The sequence below is a fragment of the Kogia breviceps genome, chromosome 16 (assembly GCF_026419965.1).
Source record: "Kogia breviceps isolate mKogBre1 chromosome 16, mKogBre1 haplotype 1, whole genome shotgun sequence".
NCBI lineage: Eukaryota > Metazoa > Chordata > Mammalia > Artiodactyla > Physeteridae > Kogia > Kogia breviceps.
The window spans coordinates 26,469,328-26,485,239 of record NC_081325.1 but is presented as its reverse complement, the minus strand read 5'-3'; positions in this window follow the sequence as shown (position 1 = coordinate 26,485,239).

The following is a 15,912-nucleotide window of genomic DNA, read 5'->3' as shown; positions in this document are numbered from 1 at the left end:
TTTGCACTTGCCTAGACTAAAAATAATTGTGCCTCAGAATCATCGTTCACAAGTACATTTTAATCTCCATTTTAATGTTTGAAGATACTAGCACCCCAAGCTAAACTCATTTGAATCAGTCTTTTGCCCGCCCTCTTCTGCTTAGTACACATGCTCTAAATCAGGGTTTCCCAACCTCAGCACTATTAACATTTGGGAATAGATTGTTCTTTCTTGTGGGGGGCTTTTTAGGTATTATAGGATGTTTAGCAGCATCCCTGGCCTCTAGATGCCAATAGCACCTACCCATCCCCCAGCTGTGACAACCAAGAATGTCCCAGACGTTGCTAAATATCCCCCAGGGGCAAAATCACCACCACCACCACCTCCTTCCCTCCATTTAGAAACACCGCTCTAAATCTAAGTATTTTCTAGAAGAGGGAGAAATGCTCTGAGAATTCCTTCATTGATCACCAAATGCAATGAGTTTTGAGCCCCTCTGCCTTCTACACAGTGACATAAAGACTCAACTTACAAATTATGGTTTTCTCCAGATATATGCCCAGGAGTGGGATTGCTGGATCATATGGTAGCTTTATTTTTAGTTTTTAAGGAAACCTCCATACTGTTCTCCACAGTGTCTGTACCAATTTACATTCCCACCAACAGTGCAAGAGGGTTCCCTTTTCTCCACACCCTCTCCAGCATTTAGTATCTGGAGACTTTTTGATGATGATCCTTCTGACTGGTGCGAGGTTTTATAGTTTTGATTTGCATTTCACTAATAATTAGCAATGTTGAGCATCTTTTCATGTGCTTTTTAGCCATCTGATGTCTTCTCTGGTAAAATGTCTATTCAGTAACTAACAGGAACATACTGTGTAGCACAGGGAACTATACTCAATATTTTGAAATAACCTATAAGTGAAAAGAATCTTAAAAAAATACATATATATGTGTATAACTGAATCACTTTGCTGTACACCTGAAACTAACACAACATTGTAAATCAAATATACTTCAATTAAAAAAAAAGATCCAACCTACTCCACAATATGTGAGGGTATGTGCAACTGCAAAGTGCACATTCATTAAGTGCACCCACATATTTATTCCAAGTTTATTCCAAGAACTGATTATTGCAATCAGACCTTTAAATTACACATTTGTTGCATATTTTTGAATGTCTGATCATTAAGTTAAAATACTTCCAAAAATTCCCATGGTGGTTTAGTGTATAATTGGAATCTCCAAATGGATATTTCAGTAAACACAGTTGGTGGTTCTTTCCGTATCTGATCTCTGAAAGAAATGCCATGGCTTTGTAAGGACCTGCTCATTAAAAGTTGACGGTTTTATATTTTTTTAAAAAATTCGAAGAGAAGCAATACTTTTCCCCCCAAACTTCACTAATGTCAAGAAGCTGATCCACAGGGCCTGGATGAATTCAGAGCCAGATGTCAGCCTCTCATCTTTCTAATACCAAAAGCAGCCCTAACTTCTGTCCTTTTAGCCCTTCCACTTAACCCCACTGTACAAATTAGACACATAGGCCACGAACCTAAAGGGCTAGGGCTTCAGGCAAAGAGGATTTTAATGAAAGTTGAAAATGCAGCCCTTGGCACTGCTAGTGTATCTACTTCGGCAACTAACGCTCATTGCCCTCAGATGAGCTGATAAGGCTGGTGATATTTTGGTGGATAAAGAGGTTAAAAAGAGAAAAGAAAAAAAATATATATATATATATATCTAGCAAGTCCCACTCAAAAGTACAAACACATATATAAGGTAGCCAGGTTTGAATTTCTCCAAAAATCAGGCATAAAACACTGGCTGTGAGGAAAAAAAAAAAAAAAAAAATGGAGTGCCAAGCCATGCCAGAAATGGAAGTTTGTGAAATGAATATTCTTGGCATTTGGCCTTGCCAGCTCTTGGAACAAATGAAATACCCTCAGCTTTCCTGGAACATTTTGGTGGCATATCACAGCTGTTGTTCTATAAAAAAATGAGTGGTTCAACTGTCATTTCTGCTAAATAAAATGTGGCTCTCCCAGATTCTCACTGCAAACCTCAGAGAATGTATGGTGGGCCTGCCCTGGTTCTGCCCCAAAGTAAAGGGTCTCTACAGATCTGTTTGGGGAAAATCTTGAGGTTCCTTCAAGAACTGGACTTGACTGGAATGCCAAGAATAGCTCCGGGATGTTCAGGAAAATTGGAATCGTCCATGGAGTTACAGAAGGCAGGAGATAATTTGAGAATGGGCCAGAAAGACGTCGTGGTGTGAATGTTAACTAATTTAAATAGATTGTGAGTCTAAACTCTTCCCGTGTACAGATCTCTAGTGTTGAGATGGAATGGGCAATTCTGGAAACATCCCAACTCTCCCTGGGAGGTGCAGCCTCAGCAGAGGCACCCAGTTTACTTGAGGATGTGTAGCAAGAATGTACATCCTGCCCTACAGGGACACTTCCCTGTGTCAACATTTTTAATAAAGCTCACCACCACTACAAGTCTGAGCTCTAGACGACTCATCTACACTTGCCCTCAAACCCTCAGCCCTTCATTCAGAGCTCCCATTCATGCACGTATCATGTCATTGATGGGTTCTAAGCATCAAAGTCTCTTTGGGGGGTTGTCGCTCTATACAGTCAATGTGGTCTTGTAATAGATAAGGATGTATCCCAGCTGGCTATTAAGCTAAAGAATTAGTTGGCTTGTGTTTCTGCCACTTCCTCAAAACCTGTGATCGTCACCATAGCTAGATGAATTGAAATAAATAAAGGTACTTTGCCACATACTGCCATTTTAATATATTTTTTAACAGCAAGATTAATTGAGCTTGAATTGGCCGTCAAGACATATGAAGCACTTTGCAGCTAGATCCACCTAAGCTCAAATCTGGCTTCAGTACTTCGTGGACAAATCACTTAATTTCTCTAAGCCTGCATTTCCTCGTATAAACCGGGGGTAACGGTATCAAGCTCACAAGATGATTGTAAACTCTAGAGATAATGTATATTAGGTGCCTGGTGTAATGGATGCCCTATAAATTACAGCAATTATTAGACAGTGATTTCAGTTGTTTTCAATCTGACCTTTTAATTTATTATATTTCACTGCACAAAACGTCGCTCAATAGAGGTTGTTTGTTTATGCGTTGCCTAAAGGTCTCCCAGGCTGCCTCAACCCTCTCATGCATGAGGAACTATTAGCAAAAGTGTCATTTTAAATAACTTGTCCCAAAGACCATAAATCTCTAGAGAAAAAAAAATTCTGAGCCGCCTTCTGTGTTGTCTCCTTTCTAAGTACAGTCACACAGGGACATCTCATAACAACAGAAAAATATAAAATGCTTTCAGCATCTTATGCAGAGGCCATTCCTGTCTTCTCCGTGTCCTGACAGATAATGAATCAATGTAAGACAGTCCAAATCCTTTTCTACTGGCCTGCCCAAACGGGCATTCCCCTGGGCCTCTAGATAAACGGTGATTTCCAAGTCAACCTAGGGACAGCTATAATAATTCACCTGGAAACTCAAAAGCCCTCAGCTGAAGAGATAATTTTGGATGGAAGGCATTACTGACCTGGTGCATCTCTTCTTAGAGAATGATAACTGCATGGCAGGGAGGAAAGAGAATGATTGAAAGAGAATGATTCTGAAGACCCAGATTCCTGACCTGGCTTAACCAGCCAAAAGACCTTTACATTTATGTCTCTTTCCCCTTATGAACCTCAGTTTTTCCATCCCTACAATGGGGAAAAGAACACTGGTTTATGTGCCTTAAAGGGTTGCTTTGAGAGTAGAACCGGAAGCATTTGGAAAAGCACAAAGGGAAGCTATTAATGTTATTGTTTTTATCCTCACCTGTCACACCCCGAATCCATTATGCAAATCTCAGTGGGGAGGTCAATTCCTTCCTTAGGCCTCAATCATGAATTTTTTTTAGAACCAGATACTGACACTTTCAGAACTGAAAGTTTTTCCACCTACTCCACACTTCTTCCCTGCCAATTATTAGCGAGGCAGATACCACCTGTCCCCCTTACAGGATTGGAATTAAATGTCCCAGACTCACAAACCTCTCCCTGGAGCAGCCTAGGGTTTCAAACTACCCTTCACATCCCTGCCAGCCAAGAAGACATGCAAATCAGTAGCTTCCACTATTTCAAAGCAAATGACTCTAACTGAAAAGATCTTTACCTAGGATTTTCCTCCACTTGTTATGTTTTTATGCATAACTTCTTATCTGTACTTGATTATGCTGGAATAAGACTATGAATATTAATGACTGGAATTTATAATTTAGTTCTGTGCCTTTTCTGCTGATTAATTCAAGGACATTTTATTTCTTAAGAAGCTAGGTTCCTGAAGTCATCAAACACATTTTCCTGGACACTCATTTACACTTAGAATATTTATCTACCAATTCAGGTTGAAAGCAGGGGCTCAGCCTCATCAGAGCTTTTGTCTTAAAAGAGAGCTAGGCTTGATGTTGAGGTAGCTGAGCTGAAATTTCTTGGGAAAACTTATTTTGAATCTTGCAGGGAAGCCAGAGGTCCTTGTAAATTAATGGAATGGTATTAAATAATGCATAATGTGATGATAGCCTAGCTTGGACTTCACCTGTACAGAAGATGGAAGCTCTTTTGGTTGATTTTTAACTTGGCGAAAAAGGTCAAAGGGGTCAAAACCGGAATGCCACGTTCATTGCTCCAGCCAGCTCAGAGAAGGGCTAACCCCGTGAGAAGACTTCCTCTTGCTGGAGAAAGCAGTAATCAGGGGGTCAAGTGGAGGTTTTTATCAAGGCTGAGCCACCTACTGGTCTCATTCCCAGGGAAGCCTTTGGTTTGGGGCTAATGCTGGATGCATCTGAGGTAATGTCCCTGCTGAGACAATAGAGTAGAGGCCAACCCCAAGAAAGAGAGCGAGGGAGAGAAGAAAGAGAGTGAATTGAGAAGAGAAAATAGGAGGAAGAGAGAGGAAAAGAGGGAGGAAGGAAGGAAGATGAGAGAGAGATTTGGGGGAGGGGAGGAGGAGAAGGAAGGGCAAAGACCAAAAGCAAGAGAAGACCAAAAAATGTAAAAAACAAAAACAAAATAAGAAGGAAAAGGGAAAGGACGGACTGAGGCAAGAGGAGAAATAGAAATGAAGGAAAGGAGGAATGGAATAGAATAGGCTGAAAAAAATGCAAGGGCGAGAAGATAGAACATAAAGAGGACAGAGGAGAGGAAAGAAAAGAAAGCAAAGCTGGAGGAATGACCAAGAAGAAGACCCAAAGGAAGAAACCACAAAACCAGATACAGATTTCAGAGTTGAAATTTACAGGGAGAGCTCAGGCTTCTTTCCAGCCGCACGCACACCATGCTATTGCAGCGAGTTTATCCTGTGGCGTGACTCGTCTCCGTCCCATCTTCTTCCTGTGCTCTCACTCTTCCTGCTATAAAGAACTCCATAGGTTACCGTGAAACAAACGCTAAAGCTTGCATTAGATGCAAATGTGCTCTTTGATACAGTGAAGAAAGGCTGCTTATAAAGTCCTGAATAAAAAGTATTTTGTTTGTTCTTAACAAGATATTGTTGGAAGAGGAAAAAAGAATAAAACACTTACTTTAGAAAGCTCTTTCTCGAACTTCTTGGAGACATTTTGAGCTATGATTTCCAAGCGTTCCACTCTCTCCACAGGAAAGGTGGTGTCTGGCAGGATAACGGAGCACTGGCAGGTCCCACGGTCATCCTTGGAGCCGGTGAAATTGGAAAACGACTGTAAATAAAAATAAGTTCAACATCAGTAATAAGCCAGGAACTGAGCCTTTGGCAAGGGGAGTGACAGAAACTGGCTTGTCAAAAGAGTGCTCAGAGGCAAGCGAGTGGAGTTCAATACATAAATGAAGGGAAAAAAGCTGCTGCCATGTCTCCCGAGTGGAGCTCAGTGTTCAGCCACCTCTCCACCTGTTAAGCAAACCGTATCATTCTCCTTTCTGGAAGAGTCTTTAAGGAAACTACTACTGTCCCCATGTAAGGAAAAAGAAATAAAGAAGTGATGAGAGGACTTCCCTGGTGGCACAGTGGTTAAGAATCTGCCTGCCGATGTAGGGGACACAGGTTCGAGCCCTGGTCCAGGAAGGTCCCACATGCCTCGGAGCAACTAAGCCCGTGTGCCACAACTACTGAGCCTGTGTTCTGGAGTCTGCGAGCCACAGCCTCTGAGCCCACACGCCACAACTACTGAAGCCCGCACGCCTCGAGCCCATGTTCCGCAACAAGAGAAGCCACCGCAGTGAGAAGCCCACACACCGCCACGAAGAGTAGCCCCCACTCGCCACAACTAGAGAAAGCCCACGCGCAGCAACGAAGACCCAACACAGCCAAAAAATATAAATAAATAAATAAATTTATTTATTTAAAAAAAAAAAAAAAGAAGATGCGATGAGAGTCCTAAGTTGGCAATTCTACCACTTACTGGACCTGAATTCTCTTTAAGTCTCTGTTTCCTCATCTGTCAAATAGAGATAACCTGCTTCACAGGGTTGTTTCCAAGAGGAACCAAGTAATGTAAACCAAGTCCCTGGCACATGGTAAGTGATCAGTAAATGTCACTCTCCTTTTCCTTCTACACCCTCATTTTCTTTTCCACACTTCTACCCCAGCCCCAACCCAACGCCTTTCAGGAAAGTGAGGAAAACATCAAGGATGTGGGTTACAGTGAAGCGATGCAATGCAAATTCACATCCTCTCTTCACCTGGGAAAGTGTGTAATTAACATCCTTCAAAATGGCAACAAACCAGCCATTTGTTAAAAACTGAGCAGTGTATGAGGGTGAAGATTTTGTGCAAATTCTTTTTAAGTTTTCCAGCTTATCACTTGCAGAAAAGTCATTTAAAAATATTTGATGTTTCTCTAATATATTCAGGCTCACACTTTGGTGCCACTGCATATTTTAAAATGACAGGTTTGAAAGATCCTGTTTTTCTTTTGTCCCCTTTGAACTTCCCCCAGGGGATCGCGGCACAATGAACATTTTTTTTATTACTACAATTGCCTTACAGAGTAACTCTTGGCAGCAGGCTGACTGTGCCTTTCAATGATCTTCTCTGATGGCCAGCCTAAAACTCACCTGTGGAACATCAGCCCGAAGGGTCTCTTTATGAAACTACCAAGGGGAGAGCGATGGTTTTCAGAGTTTGAAGAAATGCAGGCTACACTTCTCAATATTTCAGAGGTCTGCTGGCTGAAGCTGAGGTTGTGTGCTCTGTGATTTAATGTCTACCACCTTCCCTGATTCCTGAACAAGCTGGACGTGGATGCTTCTATAATCAAGATCTAGTCCATCAGTGACCTCTGAGCCAATTAATTCAGACTTTTGCAGCCAAATTGCTTGTTATTTTAACCTAATCTTCTAGAAGATGAACAAATACATATATATATATATATATATATATTTGTACCCAGAATTCTCTATGCCACGTTAATCTTGACATTGGCCTCAACTTTCTTTGCCAATCACACCCCACACCTACAAAAACTGGGGAGTAAGGAGGAGGGACAAGCAGGTTTATGCTGAACACTGGGGGGTGGGAGGAGGGTAAGGGAAGGGTCTTTGCCAGGGACAAATAAGGACTAGACAAGCCACACCAGGAGCCTGTCAGAGAGCAGCTTCCCTGGGAACCAGCTTTACCACTCCCACGGAAGGTAGAAAGACTCTAGCTCAAGCGTGCCAAGGCTTTTGCAGGAGGACCTGTCCATGCCATCATGGACTTTTGAAGAAATAGCTTATTATAATAACTGTCTACCAAAAAAAAATGGTCTTGCATTGCATTTTGATAAGGGGAGGTCAATTAGCTGCACAAGACAGGGTTGGACCATTCTGAGAGTTCTTGAAAAAGCTCTGTCAACTCCATAAACAGTAGAGATCCTCAAGCAGTCTCTAGACAATCAACTAGAAACTACTAGCTCACAACTCTTTCATCCTGAAGTTCACCTGAAAGGCAGGCAGATAATTATGAGACCTGCTGATAGCCATTCCACTGTCTGGTACTGAACCTCTCTGTCCTAGCACAGTGGACTTCCCACCTTCCATCCCGCTCACCATCAACCAGCATGCTCAGCTGACATCAAAATGGTCCATAAGTTTGATCAGTGTTTCCCATTAGAGATATTTCTGTTCCTCGCATTCAAAGACCATGAAACTAATGGCGATGGGTCTCTTTCTGTGGCAAATGCTTAATCTCTATGTGAGTGTAACATGGGAGATGGGAGACAAAAAGAAGCACTTGTCCCCTTGGCCTTTGGAAGGGTATGTGATCCCCCTGTGGAGCCCACAGACACCTTACAGTGATCAGTTCTCACTCGGCCTGCGTTCAATTCACATTTACTGGTGTCTACAGCTTGCCAGGCTCGGGTCTGGAGCCAGACAAATAAGAGACAAATAAGACCCACTCCTGGCCCAGTGAATCAGGCCCCTTGTCATTATGAAAGCCTTAGTGTCTTTTTCCTCAACGAGCCCTTTAGCCTGACGACAAAAGCACGTGACTCGAGGTTCTGACTCTGCTAGTTGCCGTGTGAGGCGAAGCACCAAGCCGTTTCTTGCCTGTGAGTTGAGGACCGTGATAGCAGCTCCCCTCTTTGGAGGGCGACACCTGAGGCTGGCGGAGTGCTCTGAGCGCTCCAGCGAAGGTGCAACTCACAGTCGTGATCTCAGGTTGCAACTGGTTCTAATTAGCAGCCAAGTCTAAGTGCCTGTAAAGATTCAAGGCATAAAATAATGGTACTCAACATTTTCAAAGTACAGAAAATGATATGTTTGGAACTTGCTCAATGACAGTTATAAAGGGGTGTTCCACCACTTTCCAAAGAGCTCATCAAGCAGCCCTAGAAAACTGGGTTTATAGCGGAGGTGACACCTAGCTTGCTATAAAAAAGACGTTGGAGCCGTGATACTAACTCACCAGAGGGAGATAAGTAAACCAGGAAGGAAATTAAAAACTCTAAGTATAATTTAACTACCATTCCTTATCTACTTTTAAATATTTATCTTCTTACCAAACCACAGACACTTTGGGTTTCTCTGTTTCTTGACCTATATTTTCTTTTCTATTATTTTAGCTGATCACCTTAGCTAAAAGCTGGTTTCGGATTGGTGATAAAACCTCAAAATATACTATTAATTTTCATTTTAATTTTTTTTTAAAAAATGCTAACCAGTTCTCATTGTCCCCTGAAGTCATTTAGTACCATGGAATAAAATGATATGTCTGATTTCTGGCTACAAAGAACCTTGGTGGATATTCATGATTCCCAAACCATTCTCTTCTTCAAAATAAGCACTTTAAATCATACTCTCTGAAAATATAGAAAGCTGCATGGAGAGAGACAGTGAAGAGCATGAACGACTAAGTTTGAGCTGTATCACTGACTAGTTTATTGACTTTAAGCCAATGACATCATCTCACTAAGCCTCACTTTTCACACCTCTAAAATGGGACAATTAGGGCTTCCCTGGTGGCGCAGCGGTTGAGAATCCGCCTGCCGATGCAGGAGACACGGGTTCGTGCCCTGGTCCGGGAAGATCCCACATGCCGCGGAGCGACTGAGCCCGTGAGCCATGGCCGCTGGGCCTGCGCGTCCGGAGCCTGTGCTCCGCAATGGGAGAGGCCACAACAGTGAGAGGCCCGCATACGGCAAAAAAAAAAATAAAATAAAATAAATAAATAAATAAAATAAAATAAAATGGGACAATTAATTGTACTTACCTCTGAGGTTAAATAAGATAGTATATATTATGCACTTAACATAGTCCTGACATTTATAAAGAACTCAGTAAACATTGTTACTGCCATTTCTGAGCCCTCTCCAAACCATTTCATTTCATAATTGACAAACTTTCATTGCCTTTGAGGTTCTGATGGTGAAAGGAAAAGAGAAGTCTTTTCCTCCTCTTTTCCCATTGGCCCTTCCATTCCGATGATCCTATAAACAGCGACCTGACCTGTGGGTAAAGATCACAGAAGTGCAGAGGACAGCCTCGGGAGGAGTTAAGACTCCCCCACCCCAAATCACACCTTAGCAAGGAAAGCCTAAGTTTTGCTGAGCAAGACTCCTACAGAGAAGCCTGGAGCTGATGGAGGGAGGAACGGCTTCCTGCGCCCTAACTTCTCACCCCTCTGTGCCTCTTTCCCTTTCTTCAAAGGAGATCCAAAGAGGGCTCATCCCCTAAAGAACGAGGCTCACTGCACGGTTCTAGAGATGTGGGCTAGCTGGACCAGTCCCTTTCTAATGCATACTTTGCTTTTCATTCGTTTGTTTGTTTGTCTTGTTTGTCGCTACTGCTATTGTCATTTTGAGCTGGAAATGGCTCTTAAGATTCCTTATAAGAAAGATTGAAAAGAGCTAACCCTTCTCCAGGGAACTATGCATGTGTAACAGCACTTTCCCAAAGACCAGGGATCTCTCCCCCTCCTTCTGGCACCCATTTCCCTTACAAACAGGCTCAGAGAAACTGTCAGGTCTCCAACCAAAGCACGTGGGTCCCTGATAGCCGCAAATCAATTAGACAAACTTTTCTGGAGCTTCTACTGGCAGCGCTCATCCCCTAACAGCTGGTATCTGGGAGAGAACCCAGGCATCTTCATTTTCTTTAGTCCCCTCCACCCCGCCCCAATTCTAAAGTGCAAGCCAGGTTTGAGAACCTCTTGAAAGCTTAGATTCTTTCCCTAAAGCCCCCAGCCAGAGAACCGAAAGGCTGTCTCTCCTGCTAGCAATTTAATTATTTTACCCAGGTTTTAATTCATTTGCAGGGCACCTACAATTAACAAGGGAGTCGTAACTCTGCTCAAGTGTTCAGGCCTAGCCATCCGTGAAATTATATTCAGTTCCCCAAAAAGCCAGAGGAAGGGAAGGAACGCAGCTATCAGACTCTGGGACATCCTCACCTGGGACTCGGAGCCAGAGCTGGACCAGCCAGAGCCAGAGGTAAGGCTGGAGGCAGTGGTGAGGAAGTGGGCAGTGGTGGTGGCAGCATCTGAGTGGAGGAGGCACAGAAGGCCCAGCAGGCAGGCGAGGCCCGGTTTCATCTTGTGCTCTAGGCTGGAGCCACTAGCTGCTGCAGGAGCTCCAGGGCTTCTTATAGTGCCCAGTGGGGATTTCCCCCCCGGGCCAGCTTACAGGGAAAGAGGAAGCTGCCAGAGAGCACATGACCACCCAGGAAGGTGAGGACAGCCGGGAACTTGAGTCACCTGCACATCTGGTCCTGAGCCCCACTCCTCTGCCAGCTGCCCTTACATCTGGGTATCTCCTACCAAATCTTAGCTCAAATGCGCTTTTTCAAGCCCAATATCCGGGTTCCAACTTGACGCTTCCTTGAAACAGATGGGATGAAAGTAGTCTTTGTGGATGAAAAGAGCTCGGGGACCCCAGGAAGGAAAAGTAAGCCTCAATCTTTTGCCCAGAAGCCGTCTCTATTTGTCTCCTGCCCCCCACCGTCCTGAATGCTGCTTTCCAGGGAAAGCTGGGGGACGCCATCTAGAGACTGTGACTCCCCAGCGGATTCCCTCTTCACAGGCTACTGCCCAGGCTGTCTCTGACAGCTCCCTTGCAGTGTCTGCTTCCAGACAGAGTTATCTCAACGGCCCCACTCCGAAGGAGACACCAGCCATGTGTCTGCCCTGGGACTTCAGTCAGGGCTCTGCGCTATCAATCACTCAGCCCTGTGAGCCTGACGGAGGAGAAAGAACCCAAGCAGGAGGCTGCCCCAGACCCAGTTCGGGAGGCCCATGGTTGAACAGTTTCTTTCTCCAGAAGGTTCTCTCTTGACCTCCTTATCCCAGACCCTGTTGTGAGCTGGTTAGGCACTCAATAGCTCAAGGTGCATTCCTGAAACTGAGAAATAGGGGTGGTCTTCAGGCCCATTTACACCCCTCCACCGTTTCACATACCTCTGTGACCTCTGCCTTCCTCCCTGCAGGGGAAAAAGGGTGTTGGCCTGAATATTCGAAACCAGCTCTCTCGTTTAGTCAGTGGCCTTAGGCAAATCACGGAGCCCCCTAGTGTTATAACAATTCCTAAATCATTAGAATTAAATGAAATATCATATAAGAAGTTGCTTATGAGCTTTTAAGTGCTATATAAACGTCAGATTTTGTGTGTGTGCTTTTTTGGTTTTATTTTTAATTTCCTAAAGCCCGGCTCAATATGGAAGGGGTTTGGGTTCGAAACAGGGAAAGAAGGTTCCTGCCTTTCACTGTCTCCACCCCCAGGCCAGGAGCAGTTCGGAAGACCTGGTCTGAAGAGTTCTTGCACCTCACGGGCTGCACAAACTCTCAGAATCAACACTGTACTCGTGTGAGAAGCAGGGTCTTAAACCCTTAGTCCATTGTTCAGATACAGGGGAGGGGACGGGCAGGAAAAATACGAATGCATGAATAGAGAGTGAGGGAAGGAAAAGAGACAGAGAGGGAAAGGGGGAAAGGACAAGTCTCTCTTTGTCTGGCGTACCCAAGGTGCCCTGGGGTACACCCTGGGCCAGCGCCCCATGCAGCCCCCAGACCCCAAGCGCTGAGTCGGACACCTCACCTACTCCGGTGCCCCCAACTTTAGGGTCCACACCCCCCCCCATCCAGTCTGTCATTGTTGCCTCCTCATCGAAATACACCTGACCGGCCGCACAGGGTGCCTTCTCAGGCCAACTTTATACCCACATTCACGTGGACGTGGTGATAGGCAATTAGAGCAGGCCCAGGCAGGTCGGGAGCATTTTCCCAGAAGCTTTCTGGAAGCAACAGGGTCTGCTTCCCTTATCTGCTCTAAGGCAATGTGCAATGAAGACTGAGGTCAGGGACAGGGGATCCATGGCCATCTGTTAGGGGATAGGAAGAGTTTTCTTTTTTCTTTTTTTAATTGAAGTATAGTTGATACAATGCTGTGTTAGTTTCAGTTGTAGAGCAGAGTGGTTCAAATTTTTATATATGTGTTTACATATATATGTGTGTGTACATATGTATATTCGTTTTCAGATTCTTTTCCATTATAGGTTATTACAAGATATTGAATATAGCTCCCTGTGCTATCCAGTAGGTCCTCGTTCTTTATCTGTTTTATATATAGTAGTATATATATGTTAGTCCAAAATTCCTAATTTATAAAATTAAGAGGAGTATTTCGAAGCCCCTCCCTCTCATATTCTGCCCTATAGTGGGTTGTCAGATTTAGCAAGCAAAACTACAGGACATCCAGTCCAAACGAATTTCTAAAAAGTAACGAATCACTTTTTAGTATAGGTATGTCCCATACAGTCTATTTGGGACATACCTATGCTAAAATAATTAGAGGCTGTTTATTTAACAGTTGCATTGAACCGGATATCTTGTGCTTTGTTTGGGAACCTGACCGCTGAAGGCTGCTTGCTCGACCTGGGCAGGGCCTCCTGGGAAAGGATGTGAGCTGTGAAACTCACTGTTCCCTACCGAAGCAATTCAGCTTCGGCCTCTTTGACATGATGGTCTAGCCACTGAGACGTCTGGCCCAAGACAGGAAAAGTGGATGGCGTGTGTGAGAGTGGAAATTGCTGAACTGCACCCCTTATCCTGAGATTGCACGCGATAAACTGTGAATAGAGGGAGGAAAGCTTCCTCTACTTCCCATCGTGGTTTCCCTCTTCCTCCTGCTTCCCAACAAAGCAAATGGCAAAATCTCTTCTCATTTGCTTGTAGCCTCTGTCTGTGGGTATAATGAGCTTTCCTTGCTCCTTTTTTCAAGGAACATGTCAGTGCCCTTGTCAAAAAAATAAAAAATCTCATTAACAATGGCAGCCAGTAGTCATGACTACTTTTAGAGCCCTCCGTGACCAATCCTTTAGGAGACACCTTTCCAGAGGGGCTGCAGTCCTGCAGGAATGAGGCAGCAATTCTCTCAAACACAAGTGTGCCCTAGGCAGGAAGATACTCCCCCTCTCCGTCCCCCCCCCACCTCCCCGACACTGCGCTCACAAGCTGCTTTGTTCCTGTGCGCCTCCATAGTTTTCAGATTCTGTACTATTTGGTAGCAGCAAATGCACAAAAGCATTGGTGATGACTCAGTAAATGAGATTATTAATAATAGGAGTTTGATCAGCTCCTCTGCAAATACCTTTGTCCAAAGAAACAACAAGCCTCCTGGTTATTTGACAGCCTGAAAGCCAGGAAGAAATTATCAGCACTGCAAAGCAAGCAGTGTATTATTTATAAAAATTTGTTCCGACAATGGGCTCCTTCTAGAGGAAGAGGTCACTGAAATTCACTTGAGTAACACTGCATTCTTCACTGACAGCTTGAAGGAAAGTTACTGCGTGTGCATTTCATTAGGGGAATTCCCTAAAGCTGTACTTTTTGACCAGTTGCAACACGCAGGAAAAAATAATCATATAGATAAAGACTTAATTTAATCCCCCTGTCATTAAAAAGCAATGCCAGACATACCATGGTACTTTCAGAAGACAGTGTCTTTAGTGTAGCTGGTCTATAAAAAGACAATAGAGGCCAGTTTAGTCAACAGACTGACTACAGAGGTTGTGCTGGGGTGACCCTTTCCGCATCTGTTGACCTCCAGACAAGGAGGTCTGGAGGTTGGAGGTGGAGGTGTTCCCCACTTCCAACAACCCTAGAATCGCTATTAGCAATACTAGAAATGATGTGTAAAAATAATAATCAATGGGCTTCCCTGGTGGCGCAGTGGTTGAGAGTCCGCCTGCCGATGCAGGGGACGCGGGTTCATGCCCCTGTCCGGGAGGATCCCACGTGCCGTGGAGTGGCTGGGCCCGTGAGCCATGGCCGCTGAGCCTGCGCATCTGGAGCCTGTGCTCCGCAACGAGACAGTCCACAACCGTGAGATTCCCGCGTACCGCAAAAACAAAAAACAAAAAACAAAAAATAATAATAATAATCAACTGACATCATTCATGTACTCTGGAAAGAAGGTTAATGATGCGTATGAGGCCTTCATTAACAATGTGTATCAGGCCCCACTCTGTACAAAGTATGAGGCCCTATGAAGACTTAAAAAGAAGGAAGCAAGCATAATTATTGCTAATAAAAATGTCTGGTCACTCAGGGGAGGCAGGCCACTTCAGAGAATAGCCTAGGAATGGAAACAACAAATTGGACTCAAAGCCAATGACATGAATACTGAGGAATGACCCGATGGATGATGGGGACCAGTGTGAGGGAGCTGACGTGGGAAGAATTCACCAGGCGTTGAGCTTCTTAAGGATGGAGACAAAGGCCTTGTTAGTTTTTTTTTTTTCGGTATGCGGGCCTCTCACTGCTGTGGCCTCTCCCGTTGCGGAGCACAGGCTCCGGACGCGCAGGCCCAGCGGCCATGGCTCACGGGCCCAGCCGCTCCGCGGCATGTGGGATCCTCCCGGACCAGGGCACGAACCCGTGACCCCTGCATCGGCAGGCGGACTCTCAACCACTGCGCCACCAGGGAAGCCTGCCTTGTTAGTTTTGAATCGCAGCACCAGGCCCAGTGCTTGGTACTTGGTGCCCAATAGACATTTGTACACTGAAGGGACATATTTAATAAACATATGAGTGAATGAATGAATGAGTTGAGGCACGAAGGATTGTGAAAATTTGTGGATTTTTAAAATTATTGGAGAAAAGGGAGTGAGGTCCCAGCAAGAGAAATTACATGAGTACAAGAACTCAGGCAACCTGAATTCTCTCCAAGGTCATGATGCTGGCCACGCCCCTGTAATTTCACGTGGCCACCCTAGCAACTCATCCTCAGATCAGAATTCCTAAGGTTGCTCCTCGGCCTGACCCAAACCCCAAAACACTCTAATTCCCTAAGTATATCCTGTATCAGGAACTACACAGACTTAGCCATCCGGTCATGGTTCAGAGAATTCCAACTCCAAAATACAGCATTTTCAACTGAATACTTATGTTTTTAATCTTCA